This window comes from Melospiza melodia, chromosome 2, assembly GCF_035770615.1.
Source record: "Melospiza melodia melodia isolate bMelMel2 chromosome 2, bMelMel2.pri, whole genome shotgun sequence".
Taxonomy (NCBI): Eukaryota; Metazoa; Chordata; class Aves; order Passeriformes; family Passerellidae; genus Melospiza; species Melospiza melodia.
The window spans coordinates 58,817,999-58,837,774 of record NC_086195.1 but is presented as its reverse complement, the minus strand read 5'-3'; the positions used below and the strand labels follow the sequence as shown (position 1 = coordinate 58,837,774).

At 39.0% G+C, this 19,776-nt stretch overlaps 1 protein-coding gene across 17 annotated transcripts in view; it reads left to right on the top strand.

The window, feature by feature from the left end:
• ZBTB20 (zinc finger and BTB domain containing 20) overlaps positions 1 to 19,776 on the top strand; it is a 474,683-nt gene that overhangs the window by 53,827 nt on the left and 401,080 nt on the right. The window contains exon 1 of one of the 17 annotated variants that reach the window (XM_063148338.1): positions 5,715 to 5,756. The exons of the other annotated variants lie outside the window; for them this stretch is intronic. The gene's annotated coding sequence lies outside the window, so the exon portion shown is untranslated. Of the gene's footprint in view, positions 1 to 5,714; positions 5,757 to 19,776 lie in introns of those variants that run through there. 17 annotated transcript variants of the gene reach the window in all.

Genomic DNA, 19,776 nt, shown 5'->3' with positions numbered 1-19,776 from the left:
GTCATGACCACTGTATAATTGGGATGGCATTTTTGCTAAATAGGGACTTCTTTACTGTTTACAGCTGGTTTTGCACTCGTAACAGATACAGACAGAAGGAGTGAGGACTACAGTTCTTGCTCCCCCCTCTGCCCTCTGTTCCTCATTTTTATTTTCCTGTGTGCAAAACCATCCTGCATGCCAGCTTGGGAAGCTGGCATGCCTCCTGTTAAGACCAAACTTGCTCTCTGTTGCAGTATAAATAGTGCTTGCTTCCAACTTCAGAGCAGCACCCAGCATTGCATGCATACTGTAACTCACTGGGAAGCAACAGCTCTGTTAAAGGGTTTTCTGTGCATGGAATGAGTTTGTGTTTGTGGCTTTGAATTCACTGGACATCTCTGAGAAACATCTGGGCTCGGCCCTTAAGCTTGTGTGATGTTAGGTTACTGTAATATTTCGGTTCTGGAGTGGCTGAATATGAGGAGGTCCTACTTCACAGGTATGTACAGGAGAAAGCAAACCAAATGCCATTCTTTATAGTACTCCAGATAGAAATCTGGGAGCACACCCAACTTCAGTAATTTTTAAACTCTCAGTTGCTGGAGGAGAATGGGGGAATTACACCAGGTGAGCCAGATATGTTTTGAAATGTCTTCAGTATGCTAGACTGGGGATTTTGATTTCATAAAAGCACATTGTTCTGCTTTGTAAAAGTACCTGGTTGGGCAAAACAGGAGACTGTTTTGTAAGACAGAGGTCACAAAGGAAGGCTGTCGAGGGAAGGCTGAAGGGATGGGCCATTTTCAATTACAGAGGAGATTTGTTCCAGGAAACCACTACAGTCTTTGCTGACAGCAGGTGAGGTGTTGCTGTGACCTATTTAGTTCCTCTGCTATTGAGAAATGTCTTTGAAAAAGTTACATGCTAGAAAGCAGTTGCTGTTTTCCTTAGGTTCACTAGAGCTGATACCTTCCCAGCTGAAAATGCTGGGCTGTCTGCTGCAGTCATACTCTAGGGAAGATCCTTTCCATCCTGAGCTATCTGGCACATGTGGCCACCTACAGTCTAAAACCTCAAGAATAAGAATTATTTTGTCCTTCTGTCAGTCGTTTCATTTTCTGAGTGTGGATGATCCGCTTGTGCACCATCAGCCGTTGTGTGGCTTCAGCCCGGGTGCACCAGAGCAAGTGCTGCCGAGAGGGATGCTGGGTTTTGGGGTTATGCTGTGTTGCTACAGATCATGTCACCTCAGTGGGTAAACAGTCCAAAAATAAAACCAGCAAATGATACAAAAAGGAATCCAGTTATATTTTTATATCTCATTAAGTTTCGCTCCTCCTTCTCGTTTTATTGGCAGAGATGTCAGGGGAGGGTACATCTCCATTGGAGAAGAGGTGAAAAGATTTGCAGTAACTGTGTGGGTGAACACCTTTTCATTTTTTTCCTATGGGGATTAAGTAGGAAGGGATTTAGGATCTTCCACACCAGTCTCATTTGAGGAAATCCATATTTTATTATGTTTAGAAAATGGCTGCTGACGAAGGTTTGTTACTAGTAGCCTGCCTGGGGGTTCTTTATTTAGTTACTCAGCTCAAAGAGCTGCTGTCCCAAACTGTCATTTAATAGACACGATTGCTTAATGTTGCTGGGAATCAAAGGTATAGGTGGGTGGACTGTCTTTTGAACCCTGAACTTGCCCTGTGTGGTAGTGACAGATGAGCAGGGGTTGAAATGAGGTGAGATTCCACCAACACAGGCTTTGGGGTTAGCACGTGGTCTGTCCCCAGAGCTCTGCATGACCTTAATTTGTGTCTGCAGAATACTGGCTGCAAGGGCCTCTTCTCTTCACTGTCCATGTGTCAATGTTCGCTTAATAACTAATCAATAATATTATCTTCTGTCATTTTTGGGGTGTCCCCAACTGCCTTGTCCATTCCAGGGGGATAGCTGAGATGTGGCTGGATAATTTTGTAGGAACTCAACCTTCATTCTCCATCCAAACGCTTAGTGCAGCCTAAGTCAAGAAAGGCAGTGGGAAAGAATATTGCATGCCTTTGGGTTTAGTACACCTGGGCCCACTGAGCATTTCCTGACTTACCACGGGGAGTTTGTTGTTGTTTTTCCCTAGTTTGTGCTCCAGAATGCTCAGCACCTGCATGGTTTTCCTGGAAGTAAATTATGTCTGTCAGGATAGCTAAGGCCCTATCCTGGATATGTTTCCACATCATGTTTGGAATTCTTCCTCAGATTATGGTTCAGCCAGCTTTTGTTGCTTGGAAGTTATAATGGAGATCCTTTGTCTTAGGTTCATCTGTAGTAAATGTTTTACCTCTGTCAGATTTTCATCTTGAAAACACTTGTTTTTCAGACAGTAGCTATGGGTTTAATAGAATGGGAGTTACCATAATGACTATGACTATAACCCTGTGCTGTAAGAATTCTGTTTGTCTTATGTCCCCTACTGAGGATTTTTATGTAGTTATTTATACCATGTCTCCTGGATCTGGGATGCATGTGGAAGGAGCATGACTCCGCAGTGTTTGGATCTGCAAGCATGGTGGTGCGGGGAAAATTATATTTAACGAACTTCTTCATATACTCAGTATGAAGACATTGCTGAGAATACAGGCCTTGACAAGTAGAAGTATCAGCTTTTTTGCTTCTTTTTCTTTAATACTCAAAGCACTGAACTTAAGCCCACTTGAACTCAGTAGCTAGAGGAAAACATGCGATTTCCCTAAAGTAATTTCTTGTAAGTTGACGTTGTAAGATGGCCTTACAAAGGCCAAAAAATTAGGTATTCCCAATGAAAGAGTCAGAAACTCCCCATAATTACAGAAATCCTTTGGTATGTAGAAGTGGCGACTATTTTTTCTCTGAAAACACCACTGTTTCTGTCACTTCACTACAGGTTTCTTTGTACAGTAGACAAAGAAACATAAGGAAAATAAAGCACATTGCATCTGAGATTTAAAAAAAAAAAGCAGTATTTTCTTTGTTCCAGCTAATCTATACTGCTAATTCTAAAAGTTAAATAGAATATTTTTCAAAACTTAGTATGCAGTTCATGCATTTTCATGGAATGTCCTTAACTGTTCACTGACTCACTCCCTATTCATTTATAGCTAATATGTGGCACTTTTATTGTGGTTTCTAAAGTATGGAGGTTATGTGAGTCAGATGCAATTTAGAATAGAGATTATCTTTAAATAATCAAAAACGTACTTTGCCAAAAATACTAAAAAAAGGAAAGAAAGCATCCAGTGTTCTCAAAATATGAAATGCTTTCTAAAAAGCCTTTAAAAAATAAGGGAGAAGAAATGTTGTGTAAACCTAAGTGTTTGGCAGACATCTGTTTACTTCATCCAAGGAGACAAGGGGTTTTAAGATTTTCTGAGCTCATGAGAAAGGCACATCCTTGAGTTCTTGCACCAAGGACGTGATGGAAGCATTTTTCCTTGAAAATTTTAAGTAAGAAGACATAAGGTTAGAGGTGACATGAATGATAACTTTCTTGAAGAATTTAATCAAGGACATTATGGAGAATGTAGGCGTTTGGATCTCTCCTTCAAAAAGAGGGGGGGAAATAAGCAACCAAATACCCCTCTGCCTACCCTTTTTTTTAGATTTTATTTTATTATTATTCTTTTTTCTTCTTAAGCTGTTTCTTGTTCTTACAAAGTTTTTCATTAATGATACAGTGTTAGTAAGGGCAATTGTTAGTTTTTTTGCTGTGACTTTGAAGTTCCTTTGTTGTGACAGCTGCTAGGCTGGCATTTCCTGGACATCAGTGGGATATGATGATAGCTTGCCTGCTTCCCTTCTTTCTGATGGATTTTCTCAGAAAGGATAGCAAACTGGCAGACTCGGATTCCTGTATGTAAAAAAGCAGACTTTGGATTGTAGTGGGCTAGAGTTGAGAGAAATAGGGTGATCCAAAGAATTATCTTCTGTTTTGTAACATAATCAGCAGTTTGATCTACAGGCAGAATCAAAAAGATCTCAGACTTAGGAAAACATTCGTCCTCCTGCTTACATCCCCCGTCCTCCCCTCCCATCCCAACCCCCCTTGCTTTCTCTTTTAAGAGTTTAGTGCAGCAACAAGTGGTGCTGGTCTGTCAGCCTGATGCCAGCCTAAGTAGGAGCCACATTATAATAAATGCATATTTTCACTATCAAAAGATACCATACTGTTGGCTTAAAAAAAATTCCCAACAGCCTTGCACAGAAGGCTTTTTAACAATATATTAAGCCTCATATTTTTCAATTACAACAGGGCTTTTTTTCCTCTGCTGATCTTTTTTAATAACCCAAGGAGCAAATATGTCTTGGTTTTGAGCTTTAATCTGGTGCTCTGTGTACTCTGATGACCTCCTAATCACACTCTCCATGACATGTCAATCTGCTGCAATGGAAAGTGGGTGATTTGGGCTGTCATGAAAGTGTTGATATGCTCATATATCCTGTGCACTTAGGACAGAGGAGTTCAAAGAAATGCATTAACCAAAGGAATGAAATGTTATGGGAACCCATAATTCAAATATCAAGTGTCCCAGTTCATGAGTGGTTCTATATCTGTGTTGTGACTTTAAATGTGAACACCAGGTGTGAAGATTCCTGTTTATTTTCATTTAAGCAAAAACAAACACAAAATATTTCAGAGCTGATGCAGATGATGAAATGTAAAGATGTGTCATGTGTTTAGTAAATAGTCAGGGTGCATATGTCTAAACAAGGAAGGAGTTTATAGAATGTGGTTTTAGTTTACAATGCTCCCCCTTCATAACTATATAACCATCTGCCTCTGGCATGTTCCTTAAAATCTGGTGAGCCTGCACTTCAGTCTGTAACCTTCACTGCTACACTGGTGTTTCCTTTGTTATCATCAAGATCCCACAATTGTCAACATCTGCAGTGTTATTCTTCATAAAGACTGAAAGGTAGGAGTGACCTTTGTTAGCAAAGGGAGACTGTGCAGTTTGAGAGGCACGATGTGAATGTGAGTCTGAGGGCTCGGGTCTGCTCCCCTGGCTCCTGACAGGACTTCTCCTGTGGTCTGAGGTGTGTCACCCACCTGTTCTGCCTGGGATTTCCCATCTGTGGTGTGCAGGTAACGACATCTGCCTTCCTGTGAAGTTTGTGTGTCACCATTAAACTGAAGACTGCCTAAGTGACCACTCCCATCTTCATAATCCAGCACCTTTTACGCTATTGTTTAGTGGGTAAAGCATAGATTTATGACTCTGTGGTATAACTGTTGTTTGAGGAAGGCATGGTCCAACATCTGAAATACACTTTTCTGGTTTTCCCTGAGAAACAACATCATCATTTAAAACATTTTTGAATCTTTCCTCTGAAATGTTTTACTAAGGTTTTTCATAAGCTGTTATGTTTCAGCAAGCGATTAAGAGATGTAGATTTCTGGGTCTGCATGTCAATCCATCCTTGGCTTGGTAGAAATCCTGAGCAAGTTAATTAATTTGGCTGCCATGCACTAAATCTTGACAGATCTCCTTGGACCTGCCTATTGAATACTGTGGTGAAGAAAGCTGAAAACTTGCCCATGGATACAAACTTGAGGCCTTAAAATTGCTGTGCCACTTTTCCTCTCCATGAATTGCTTACAAGGGTGAAAAGAGAATAATGATCTCTATAGTGTTTTAATCATTTACCCACCTCAGTGAATATATCATGTGGCTTAAGGAGTTGTGAATGTTTCTTTTTGATGCATGGTCCTGGAAAAGGGGTTAAAGGATCAGGAAGGCTGAAATCAGGTTAGTGGTTCTTGTGGTTTTGTGGTCTTTTTGTTGCTGAGACTTTTTTAATTTGTTGAGAGGTTGGGGATTTTGTGTTTGGTTTTGGTGGTGTTTCTTGTGAATTTTTTCTTTTTTATTATTTTTTTTTAATTTATTTTAGATGCTTTTTGAAGAAAAGAAACTTGAAGCTCCTTGTCTAGGCTGTTCTTGCGTTGTGGTGTAGATGCTTTGAGGGTATAAACCACAGAGGAAGTTGGGATAAAATAGCTACTTAAAAAGAGATTAAGGGATTTACTTCAGTGCCTCTATGGGTTGTGATTTAAAGGGAGAAGGACCTAATTTTTCATATTACAGCTGGTTTTATTAGCTACAGGTTTTAACTTTTTGGAAAGATTCTCACATCTTTCTATCAGCCAATTTTGGGAGTTAATCCAGACCAGTCAACAGAACTGTATGTTGCACTTGATTTTTTTGGTAATTTTAAAAGCTTTTCAGTGTCTAATCTGTCCAGTATAACTCCCTAGTCTTTTGCTACAGATGGTATTGATCAGCAAGAATAACAGATAACTATACTTAAACTCCAATTTCCAGAGTAAAAAAAAAATAAATTTGAAATTGGGGTGGGGAGGGAAGAAGGCATTACATAAACCAGAATTAAATACAGAATTATGATTCCAGATCAAAAGACTTCAAACTTCTACTTGTGGTTAGTTAATATTTTCTTTTTCCTGCAGAGTTATATCTGGGACAGGAGCTGAACTTTGTCTTCCAGCTTGCTTTGCCAGTGTTGATCCCAGCTCTGTCAATCTTTGAGTTTGCTGGCACCCTCAGAATTTTATGCCCACAGTTCTCAACACAGTATTTTGTAGAGGTTCTTTACTGGAAACTGGTTTCTGTGTGAGAGATAAATTGAGGATGGCATGACATTGGTCAGTTGAGATGGAAAGTTCAGTGCTATTATCACTTTAGTAAGTGGAGGATTTTTCAGTAATCCCAAAAGAACAAAATTATATGCTAGGTAGTTGATGTTTGCATTTGAAAGGGTTTTCTCATTGGTTCTTATTCAATTATATCTGCCTATCCTGTATGAAAACCACCTTGAACCTCCTTAAATTTTTTTTCACAAAAGCTTTACTCTAGAATTGGTCTCATTTGTACACATTTATTGTGTCTTTTTCGAATGTCAGCTCAGTATTTCAATAGTAGATTCAATCACGCCTGGAGTTCTTACAATCCATTTTCAGTAGTGGATCATCTGTTAGGATATAATGCCCTCTGCATTTTTTTTCCCAGGCTTGATTTGTCTTGGGATCAGAAATACCCAAAGTCTCTTTTAAAAATGAGTTGTAATTGAAATGTGAGGTTTCTGTGCTGGCCTATATGCATCCCTCCTGTTCATGTGTGTTTGGGCTACTTGTCTTGCCTGGGAAAGAGAAAAGAGAATTTGATTGATCCTGTGAGCACAGTTGCTTTCTTTCCTCTTTGACATATTGCTGTTTCTTAGACTAGTTGGAATGTTCTTTAGTGGGTTCCTGTGGAAGTCATTCAGTGGTAAAAATGTTTTCTTTCTTGGGAAATGTTTAATAAACATGAACAGAAATCCAACACAATCCAACCCCCAGTGGTTTCTCTCATGTAACTTCTCCTTATTTCTTACATTTCATTGTACTTTCTTTTAACCAAAATCAGCTAGCTTTAAGTCTACATTAAGTCCACATTAAGGTCTAACTTCAAATTTTGGTCTAGAGTTTGGAAATAGGAATGTCTGATGTTCAGAGAAATATATAATTTTTTTTCTGTATAAATTAAACCCCACTTGATGGATTAAGTGGGGTTTTTTTAAAGGTAAATAGGATAGTAATGAGTTGGAAAACAAGTGGAAAGGACAAAAGCTTTGAATTCAGGCTGTAGTCCAGAAGTCTTAAAGGTTCTTTCTCATTTTAAACTTCTGGAATGCTTTGGTTGAATATGAAAGCTCAAAGGGCAAATAAGAAAATAAATTAAGAAATTTTTCAGGTTAAATCTTTTCAATCTGTTTTTCTCCATACTGCCTTCCAGCATCCTGTGTTTTCTCTTTGCATTCCATTCCCTAAAAGCCTCTTCTAGTTTCAGGAACTGTTTAAATGCCTGTTTTATGACTAGCATAATATTCGAAGGTCTCACAGCTTTTGTGGGATTGAAACTACAATATTCCCTTCACTGCATTTGTCTAAAAGAGAGGGAGAAGCACAGATGAGAAAAGTAGCTTCTGTGCATGTGTCCTGTAGGTTCTGTCCAATACACCATAAATTTAATCCCAACTCACCCTTGGCTTTCAGCAAGGAAAGCCCTACCAGCTAGGCTGAAAACAAATAACTCAGTCTTCAGCAGTAGGGAGTGATACCTCTCTTACCTCATATTTGCTAACACAGCTCCAACATGCTGGGTTGTGCAGTGCTGATGGAGAGGCAGAGCTGTTGTTTTCATTGCTTAGATGATGAATTGAAGCCTGGTGAGGTTGCCACTTGCCACAGCATTTGTGCAGAGCCTCTGGGTGAACCTGATGCTCCACAGCCTATGGCTGGTGCTCCAGAGCATTGATCATCCTTTTATGACAAGCTATTAGTACAGACAGCATGTGCCAAGCCATTGTGGAGAGATCTATCACAGCCACTTAGGAAATCTTTTGTACCGTTCTCTCACTCCTTTTCTTCCTAGGGAAGGAAAAAAAAACATCTTAAGTCTCGTCTGCTTTGAAGTGAGGTTTCTGTGTTTATATGTTAAAACCCAACTTGTTTGTGTTGTGGAACTTCAGAAAAGTTCTAATCTCTGCAAAGATTTGAACTTCAGAGGTCTGTTTGGCACCTTTACAGAATCCCTTTCAAGCATACACCTTCTTGAGTGAAAATTCACCATGAACTTACTATAAAAAGGAACAGACTGAGATTGAGAGCAGTAATTTCCTGCCCAGGTGACACCTAGAGGGCAAGTTCAGGATATGGGCAGGCATTGTTCTTGGAAACACCTCATGCCTGTGAAAGAAGAGGTGAAACCGAAACTTATCCTCTTACTATCTTTTATGAAATAAAAATACTGGAACTCATAACGATTTTGCCAGCTGTGGGTGCAGCAGTCACAGCAGGATGCATTTTACTGGAGGCGCCTGGTCCCTGCATTCTCATTATCCTCCAAGGTGCGAGACAAACCAGGAATGTAAATCGTGCATGCTTCATTTTCTCCACCTCCCCTTTGCATCCCAAGGCTTTTATTTTCAAGAAGCCAAAAAGAAATTGAGATTTCAATTGTGTTGTTTAAAGACTAAATCAGAAAACTTGATGTCTGATTTGTTCCACTATATCCCTCTGAAATGAATGTATGGTGAAAAAATTAGATCTGGTAGAAGTCCACTTATGGAATCATTGTAAACTGGTGAAAGGTTGTCTCTGCAACTTCTGAATTTGTAACCAAGGCCTCATTCCAGCTTTCACTGCAGAAGTGAAAACTTCTGATTTAGCTTTAGTAGCAATGGGCCCGGTATAAACCTTTGTGGTACTTCTGAGATGCCTAAAAGTTCTGGTGATGGTTTGTTATGGCAGCTGGTCCCCCAGCCGCTCCTTTCAGTTCCCTCTCCTTCAATCTCCCCGTGTTTACGAGAGTGCTAAAGAAAGCTGGGCCAAGCCTGAGGTCTCCTGGGCCACCTGAAGGTCTCTTTGGACCTCTCTCTTCCACTGGAGTCCCTTTCTTGTTTTAAGGAAAATTATACTTCCCTTAAAGTTTCATCAACTTGCCAGTGAAGCTTGGTATCCAGAAAAAGGACTTGCAGACAACTACATGCAAATATACTTAGATGAAGGGATCTCCTCAGAGAAACTGTCATTTAATGATAATATATAGTAGGACTGCCATTAGTGAAGATTGAATTTGGTTTCAGTGGGATTTTTACTGGTTCAGTTTTATTCCCAGCGTTTTTCCAGATCTTATTAACGATTCCCTGGGTTTTATAGCATTCATTAAAAAAACCCAAAAACCAAAACCTGCAAAACTAAAACCAAAAAAACAAAACAAAACAAACACAAAACAAACAAAAACCCACCAAAAAATCCCAAAAAGCAACCAAAAACCCTAGAATGGTCAGCTGCTGTATGGTCAAGTCACTTTACATGAGATGGGTACCAACATGAACAAGTTCTCCTTTTAAATGAGACAGCAGCAAAGTCTCTTGAAATAGGGGGAGAATTCTGCTCTGGTCTAGAAAATGCTGAGGCAATGCTTTCAGCATTAAAGGAAAACAAAGTTTCATAAATTACTGTATTTTAAAATAAAATAGAGAATTCCAGCTTCTACTATGCTGCCCATGAGGAGCAGAGTCAACATTCTTTAAAAAGCAAAACTGTAGTGAATAAGGACTTTTGTTTCCTCCAACACTAAGTTAGAAGTAAAAGAGAGAGAAAATAACTAAGTCCTTGAGCTTACACGTATTTCTTGAAGGGAATCTATAGAGAACTGCAGTGAATTCAGTTGAGTGCAGGGTGTGAGGAGACAGACCTACTCACAGGATTGGGACCTCCTGACTTCATGGAACAGCTGTGAATCTTTTTATTACACTAGTTCTGAAATGCTCGTGCACTGAAAATTGAATAATGGTTTCTCCCACTAGCATCTTTCAATTCTGTAACTTTTAACCATATTAAGTACAAAAACTCGCAGAGAAATTTTTATTTTTCTGAGCAAAAAATAAAACCTATTTTTCCAATTTTTTCAATTATTTTAATAATCTACTTCTTAAGTACCATTTTGCTTGTTAGCATTCCTTGGGCTGAGCAGATGGCAGTGCAGTTTTCTGATAGGGAATTTTACCCAGAGTCCAGTATCTGTAGTGCAGATCCACTGTCCTTCTGTCCTTCCTGAAGTCCACAGTAGGACAGTGGTACTTTTTGTAGGATTGTTGTTGTTTGCAGTGATGGCCTTAGAGAAAGGTCTGTCAAGTAAGGTTGTGAATAAGGCTGAAAGGACGGGAAGTATTACCAAGTGATGATAGACATTTGCATCTTCTGAACAATCTGACTCTTACCCCATTTTATTTTCATAATGACTGCAAGCAAAGGCACAGTTAGGCTCCTTCAGTGACATTCATTTGATCCTACTAAGTAGAGATTTTAAGAATTGTTCTTGAAGTTACTGTCAGTGCCAGAAGAGCATGAATTTAAACAGAACAATGAAATAATATGAAAATATCTCTTGGTCTTAGCAAAGTAGAATATAACCTGTCTAGGCACTGTTTGCTGATAATTTGCTTTTTAAGGTGTGCTCATAATCCATTCAAAATACAGCTGAGAAGTTACTAGGATTGGACAGAGAAGTATTTAGAGTTTAGTCAGTGGTGAAGTGAAGACTGGACGTTTCATTGCCATAGGGAGACTGGCTGTCTAAAATCACTTTTCCCTCCTTGCTGTTTTTAATTGTGTGTAGTGCTTTTACAGCTGAGTGCTGAAGAAAATAACGTGTTATGTATGTTTGGTAGACCTTCAGGAGAGGCAGTTTGCCCCCTTGTTTTATGTATTTAACACCATACATTGATGTCTCACTCAGCTGTAGAAGAAGGAAAAAGCAATAGGAAAAGTGGTAAAATATTGATCATGGAAGGAAAAAGTAAAGACTTGCTCATAAAACTCTGAACATTCATAGAGCATCTCAGGAGGTACATTAAAACCAGACCTCTGTCTAGCTAATTTCATAAAAAAGGAATAGATTTCACATGGGTTGTACATCAAATGGCTTTATGCTATGACTTATGTGGATGTTGCAGTGGGATGCCTGATATCTTGTAATAGTGGAGGAGCATATATTAGACTTTGTATTTTCTGCACCTGCTAGAATTTTTTTTTCATAGGTATTTGGCTTACCTTGGCTGACCCGCACTTTTTAGAAAATATACACCTTTGCATTTTGTCTCTTGGAAACAAAGTAGCATTTTTAATGAAAAGACATTTATCTGCTACTAGCATTTTTTAGATTGAGAAAAGGAAACCTTGAATTAAATATAAAATACATGTAAGTGGTCTACTGGTAAACTTTCCAAGCTATATTTTATCCTGCACTGTGATTCCAAGTCTTTTAGCAGCTTTTTGAGGATTTGTTCCTCAGTTGTATCTGGTCATTCACATACTTTTTGGCTACACTTCAGTATTTCATCAGTCCACAGGGCATCCATAGCAAGGGCAGAAAGGTAGAAAGCCCTGCAACATCCACCTGTGTGGGCATGGGGCATCTAGTGAGGGAACCAGGATGTGGGTGGGAAAGAGAAGAAAGGCTGCTGCATGTTCACTTTGGTTTGGGATTGAGATGTTCTTCTGAGTGTTTTCTTAGGAGCTGTAATGAAGACCTGGGATCTGTGCCCCTCATTCTAGCTCATATCCCTGAGCCTGGGAAAATCTGGCCTCCCCATTCTAACTTTTGGGAGCAAGCCAGCAGGAAGAAGAGCATTCAGCAAAGAGATGCGGGTTCAGCCTCCAAGACTGAGGTGGTTGCCCTGTGTGTGAGGCATCCTCTTGCACGTCACCTAACACAAAGAAAGGCACCCATTGGTCCTGGTTTGTGTAATCCCACAGCCCAGGAGCTCTGTGTTCATCGTGAGCCAGGGCCCAGCCCTGCATGCAGTGTTGGAAGATCCTCCCTGGTGCTCAGCTGCCTTTCTCTGAGTGCTGCTGGAGACAGATTTGTGTGTGCCTTGCCTCCACAGGGCAATCCTATCTTCCACCTCTGCTCATTTCGCCGCTACCCCAAAGGCAAAACCTTACTTTAGTTACTGTTACTGAGTAGGTAGTTTATTATTACATAGATTTTCTTTGTCTGAAGGTCTGCTATTCATTCTGGGTGGAGGTGTTTGGCTCCAGTCACATTTATCTATCTGTGTCCACATTTCAAGGATTTCCATGGTATTGACATTTCCAGTACAGGAATTTGAAGAATGTTCAATTATATACAGGCCATGAAACATATTTACTTTTTTTTCTAATGTCTGCCAACTGTTCTCTGCCAAACTTTAAACTAGGCTGCCATGGCTCTTAAGATTTAATTATTTTTTTTACATATTTACTATATTGTTATATACACGTAGCGCACGCACAAATAAAAGCTCATACCGTAGTATTAGAATACAGGACCAGATTTTATCTGGGGGATTATTGTAGGCCTGTTTCTAATTTATATAATGTTTTTGTTAATAGCAATACCTCTTTTAAATGCCCAATAAAATACTGTAGCATTAATTTAAATAGAAATTTCAGTAACTTTAGATATCCCCCCATTATTACAGGTCAGGCTTTTAACAGATGTCTCAATAACTTTGCTATTAGCAGGAATATTTCATGAATTAAAATCAGGCCTCTTTGTCTCTGTCACTCGTTGAAATGACCTACATATTTGGCAGATGGAGAGGACTTGCTTGTGCATTAGTACTGCTGTGGTAGGGTTTTTTCAGCTGTGTATTTTTGGAGAAGAGAGGAGGATTTAACATAAGTTAACATAGTTTATTTTTTATTAATACCATACTTCAGTTGCTCTTTACAGAAAAATCATATTAGGCACATCTTGCCTTTTAAGCATAGAAAACATCTAGGACATTTCTCCTGGGCACCAGACTCCTGTCTTAAATGTAAACCTTTCACTGGAGCACTGGACAACTTTTTGCAATCGTGTGGACTAATGGGGCTGGAGCAGAAGGTGCAGTAACTCAGCTGTGGCAGAGGTCCTAGAAGAAATCTTCTCTGGAGACCTGAGCACTTTCCAAGCTTTTCTGGGGTGTTGATTTTTGTGATTAAATATTTTCATTCCCCTTCCTGGCACAGAGTGAGTTTTTAAGCAGTATGTGAAGGGTTTCGCCTAAAATGGCTCCCTGACACGTTGTCATGCTGGCACATGACTCTGTTTTCTTTGAAGAATCAAAAAGGACCTCTTGACCCGAATGATGGCATCAGAGTCCAAGTCAGGCTGCAAAGAGGCAAATCCTAGAGAGAGTATTAGTTGTAAATGTGGCCTGTTTATCTCCTGCAAAATCACTCTCTGGCATCCTGTGCATTAGCACAGGTAGAAATGATTTCTTATTATTTTTGTTGTAACTTTGATTGAAATGTAGCTAATTCCACAAGCAAGTAGAAAAGCTCCACACATGAATGTGCTGCCTGAGCAAGCAATATATCCCAGAGTCTTCAATCGAGAGGTAAAAAAAACACATGGGATCAAGTGAAGTTACTTAAGGGATACATTTGGCCCCTCAATTCAGTTTATTCTAAAGGCCCAAGTCAAGGAATGATACTAAGTTTCTACAATTTCTTTTGACAGAGAGAGCTGCAAGGTTTTACTATTTTTCAAATTAGACTATTTGCTGTCAAGGATATCAGAACTGTCGGATCCAATTTAAGGGCATTTAGCCAACAAGTTCAGAAAACAGCAAAATTAGTATTTAGAGCCATTACAATGATATTCTCTTGCCAAGGATTCTCCCTGTTTGCAAGGAAATTTAACTTTTCCTGCCCAGCGAGAACAGCCTACAGTCCAGCTGGCAGCCAGGAGTGCTTTACCAGTCATCTCTCAAACTTTAAGGATGTTCCAGGAACTGAAGAGGCAAATCAGGAAAGGTGTTATGTTACCATAAACCTGTCATGACATAGTACTGTTCTCCTGGCCTGGACTCCCTAGGACTTCAAGGGGAAATATCAGTTGAATTGGTTATCTGGTTATTGTGGTGGTGGTGATGATGATAGCAATGAATACCACAGTTTTCAGCTCTTAACTTAACTAGTTGCTTAGGAAAATGTTAATAAATTCATACAAGAGACCTGGTTCCCCCTCTTGGAATTTTAGGTCATTTTCTTACTTTATTCAAGTAGAATCTTAAGTCTTATCTGGAGTGAGCTGGCCTAGTACATTTAAACTCAAGTTGTACTGTTTTAAGGAGTTTCCAGGGATATAGGACCTGCCTTAATTCCACCTGGCCTGCTCTGTTACATTGTTTGCACCTGGGTGGTATCAGAGGAAAGTGGCTGAAAAGAAAGCATACGCCTTTTCAAAGGGAACATCAATTCTTGAAGTATAAACAGTAAATCATTGGGTTAATAATTGTCTTGCTGGGTATTGTGCTGTCTCTGAAATGGGAAAGGAGGTTTCTGATTTATTACAGATTTTCCTGTAACAGGGATGGAAACACAGCCCCACAGAATACCACTGTATGTTTATTATTTGTGTGTCTAAGTAAAAGCGTTGTCTTTTAACTCTTTTTCATCTTGTACAAAGAATGGCTGTAAGGACTGTGAAAGACACTTAGAGACAACAGGGGAAAGGATGTGGTACATCCTGCGCCCATTAACACTGTCAATTAGCACCATTTATCTTGAAATTTGTCCAGCTTGGAACACAAAGTATGTAGATCAGGGTTTGGGCCAGACAGAAACATAGAAAATGATGGTATTTGTGGAGACACCAGCCAATGTGGGGGAGAGAGCAAAGGCACACAGTAATTCTAGAAAGAGCTGCATTTTTTGTGTGTGTGAAAATTTGATTATAAGATTATTCTTTCAACATAAACACAATTCTCTAAAGACTTATTAATGCTTCAGTAGCATAGTGGAAAGACTCTAGTGCAGTCCGCTTTAATAGCTTTCTGGCTTGAACCCCAATACATAATGTTCTAGTAATAGTTTATGGGTGACTGCAGTAAATTGGTAGCAAGTGTTTTCCATTTTTTGGCTCTCCTTATCAGTTCTGCTGGTGGAACATTTTGTTTTGAGAATATTGCAAAGGCAATTGATCTGCTTTGGATACACACTCTAGAGTTTTGTGTCTTTTAAAATATACGTATAGATGAGCTTTTCCTCCATGTCCCGAGATGTACCGTGTAAAGCTGGGGGCCACTAAAATGTTACAGGGAATCTGAGCAGTTGGCTAGACCCAGCAGGACTCCACCTACCCTAACTAATGTTCTGCAAGTACTGCCAAAAAGGCAGAGCTTTGCTCCCCCCTCCCACTTCCCAATACTTTCATTGTTCTAGTCTTCTCATGCAGCACTGGAAAATTTGTTCCTGTCCGCGCAGGAATAAAGATCTTTCACACAGGTTCACTTTAGATCCAGATGGCTTTTTGGAATAGAAAGAAACATGGAATATTTTACAGTTAGTGGTTCAGGAAAAGAGCCACTTTTGATTAAAGACAGGCCTTATATGGTCACCTTTGATTTCTGTTGGATTTGGAGCTGAACTTAACTGTAATTACAGAGTGAAATTCCACGGCCTCTATTATGCAGGAGCTGTCCCTCTTGGTCTTCAAATCAATTAATTCACAGCTCCAGATCATCTCTATAGCCAAGCTAATTGAAACAGCCTGCTTTCATCTCCATTCCCTAGACTAGAAGAAGAGTTGGGTAGCTGAACCCAGACTAGAAATGTCTAGCTGCATTCCATGTGTAAGAGGGCAGACAAAACCCTCCAGCCTGATGGTCTCTGGATTCCAATCCTCTGGATATGACAAATAAAGTCAAAAGTACCGAGAGAGTAAGCAAACGTTATCCAGTGGATTTTGCCACTGAACACCCTGTCCTTGTTCCTGGCTCCATTTTATTTCTTTAAGCATGCTAACTCTTTGCACAATAATCCAACATAGTTTGTAGATCAGATTCAAAATGAAAATAGGTTCATTTCTCCAAGATAACATTAAACACATGTAAAATTAAAGGACAGCTGAGTGTTTCCTTCATTCCTTTAATCTTCTGCATGTACTGGAACATTTGTTTTATATAAAGGTTATATTGTAAAAATACTGGACTTGGGGCAAAAATCAAATTTTAAAGAATGTAAACTAAAGTCTGGACATCACTAAAGCCCAGAGTGAATAGATACTCAAGAAATATTTAAAGTAACTGAGTGTGGACTTTGCCCAGTTAAAGTATCCCAAATAACAGCAGGGGAGTCAGTTTGTCATACAAAGCTGCAGACAGAGAGCTGGAGATGAACAGAAAGTACTGAAATCTGGCCTTGAGACAATAAATGGAAGTGTTGAGTGGATGAGAGAGAGCATTGACGAAGGAAGTTAGAAATAGAGAAGTGCAAAATGAGAATTGTCATACCAGAACCACTTCTAATGGTGTTTACATTGTCATAAGCTTAATAAATGTGGATATTTCTTCTCTGATGCATGCTAGCGATATTTTAAAAATGTGTTATGGGCTCCCAGGAAGAGAAGAGCATCTGAGTACAAGGGTATGCAAGTTGGGCTCTGACCACAGAGCCTTAGTGCCACTTCTGAGCCGTTCCCATCCTGCAGCTCTGCACTGCTTTCTCTGCCTCCTGTGAACGTGCATCTCTTTTTCTTGTTGCTTACTTATTTACCTGAGTTATTAAGATAATCCTGTCAATTACTTGGGAATGCTGCCTTAAACAATTTGATTTCCTTATTTTCCAAGGGAAAAAAACCTCCAAAGCCATGTTCAGATACAGTTGTGGGAATCTGTTGCATATTTCATTCATGTAGGATCTGCAGTTTTCCATCTTTCATTCTTTGTAACAGAGGACAGCTTACGAGCACAGCTGCTAATGATGCCCTTGGCTGGCTCTTTATCTCCACAAACTGAAATTTGTCCTATTTCAATCTAAGGATTCCGGGTAGGGTTGTCCAATAGGTATTTTCCCATGGTAAAATTATAGTAACTGGAGTTATCATTCCAAAGCACTGAACTTTCAGTTTCTTTTATTAGTGCATCACAGAAATCATGCAAGAAGCAACAGCAGTCAGATGCAGCCATTGTTATTAATTTCCATTGTGCAAAAGCAAATATGCAATGCGAACAATTCAGAAACTAGATGGTCCCGTGTTTATAATCATTTATATCATTAATATGCCCTAAAATAGATGTGCAAAAACAATAATTCAACTTAAAGAACAAAGAAGGTAATCCAAGAAGAATATTTAAAACCCCATTTCCACAAAAAATCCTGCTTTTTTGTGCTTCTCTTATTTATTAAGTAGTTTGTTTATTTTTATCGAGGATCAGGTTTGCAAGTATATGTTTAGAAAGCTACTCACATTACAGACAATCGGTAAGATCTAGTCTACTAGCTATTAAAATGAGAATAATGTTTAAATTAGTAAAATTCAGAAATGTGATGATGTTGAGAATGGGTGGTGAGTAGCCCTGCAAGAAGAATCAGTGTGGTTTGGTTCAAATTATCTGCTCTGGCTTATAGAGGGTAATAATTTTCTTGATTTTGGTTTTTTTTTGATAGGTCAGAAGCAGACAATTTGTGGGAGAATGCTCTTTTCTTGATGTGTGTTCCTTTTACATTAAACTGTATTTCTCCACTGCATAAAGTGGACTACTTACAATGCCATGATGTGTTTGGAATAAACAGTAGAGTGCTATATTTCACTGTAAGTTCTGTCTATAGAAAGTGCTGGCTCTCAGATCAGCTGTTTACATTTTTCTGAAAAAGCTTCCATCTGTTACGTCAAACTTGTTAATATAGGTCCTCAGGATACAATAACACTAATGCTTTAAGTATCCAAATGAAATGTCAGAGTCCAGTTGCAGATACCAATTTCAAATGTGTCAGTGTCCTGAATCCACCTCTTTTACTAACAGGCCATTTAATAATCCGTGTAAGTATCTGTGGATGTCTAAGTCTTTGAAGGGCTGTGGGGGTCCAGATGTACAAATGCAGTTACAGCAGCAAATCCTCACAAAAGCTTTTCCACCACGCTAGCATGACCACATAAAATTTGGCCTCGTTTTTTTTTCTGGCTTTGCAGCTACAACCATCAAGACCTATTTAGAATGAAAGTAGGCTTGGTGAGGGAAGTTTCTGAGCTTCGTGTGGTTCCCAGTGAAGTCAACAGCAAAGTCATTGCATAAATATAGATACACCTTACTTGAATGTATATTTTGCCCCTCGTTTAAAGAAAAAAATGAAATCCCATAGACTTTACGCTTTGTTTTGTTTCTTTTTTCTTGTTATGGTTTGCATTCCTTCAATTTAAAACATAAACGAGTCCTTCATATTTTATTTCTTGTATGAGCTGCTGTAATTTATTATTATAGTGGCCATTCGACTAGAATGAAGATGTATGCCCCTCTTTTGATCCTTGTAAAGATGAAGGGTGAAATGTAAGTTTGTTATATTACCTTTCTTGTTTCTACTCTTTTGTATCCATGGTTTTTTAATTTACATTGCATTGTGAATGAAAACCCTTATCTTCTGCAATGTTTTTTTCCTGCCACTCAAATTTTGCATCAACACAAAGGGTTTGTTCTTCACTTTGTGTTCAGTATTTGGTCACGTTCATTATGAGGTGTATCTAGAATACACAGATCACATTCAGAAAATATAATTTCTCACTGTGTTTTTCTTGATATCTTATTATTAAGGGCTGTTTTTTAGTAGATAGAAATCCATTCTATGCATAAAACTGCATTCAGATGAGGTTTACACATCTAATCATACCTATTTTTATTCTGAAATGCTCAGTGATCAACAGTAATTTCAAGTACAATGAATGGTTATAGATCATTTGAGTAGTAAACACAATGGCATTGGTTAAATAGGACCATGCAGAGGGTTAATGGTAAAATATTAATTAAAATAATCCTCTTCAATTCCGTAATAACTTTGGCCACATGCCTTCATCCAACCCCCAACACCACCCTCATGTACTCTTTAAAAAAATACATTACAGACAATCTTGTGTAACAGATTAACATAACATATCTGTAACATTACTCAGATTTTTGGGCAATGGCAATCTGAACATGTTCATAAGTTTAGCTTTTTCTCCACAGCATCCTGCTGTTAACTCTTGACTTTTTCTAATTGGGCATGACTCTACGTGACTGGAAAGTGCTGCCTGTGGTGTCACAGGGAGGGTTGTTTAAGTGTGGGCATTGGAGGGACTCTGCTGAACAGAAATACTCCGTGTTTTAAGGGCCTCACACAGGTAAACAATATTGTAAGGACTGAAATTTTACATTCACATTCAGATTTGAATGGCTGTGATACTGATCTGATGGATTATTTTA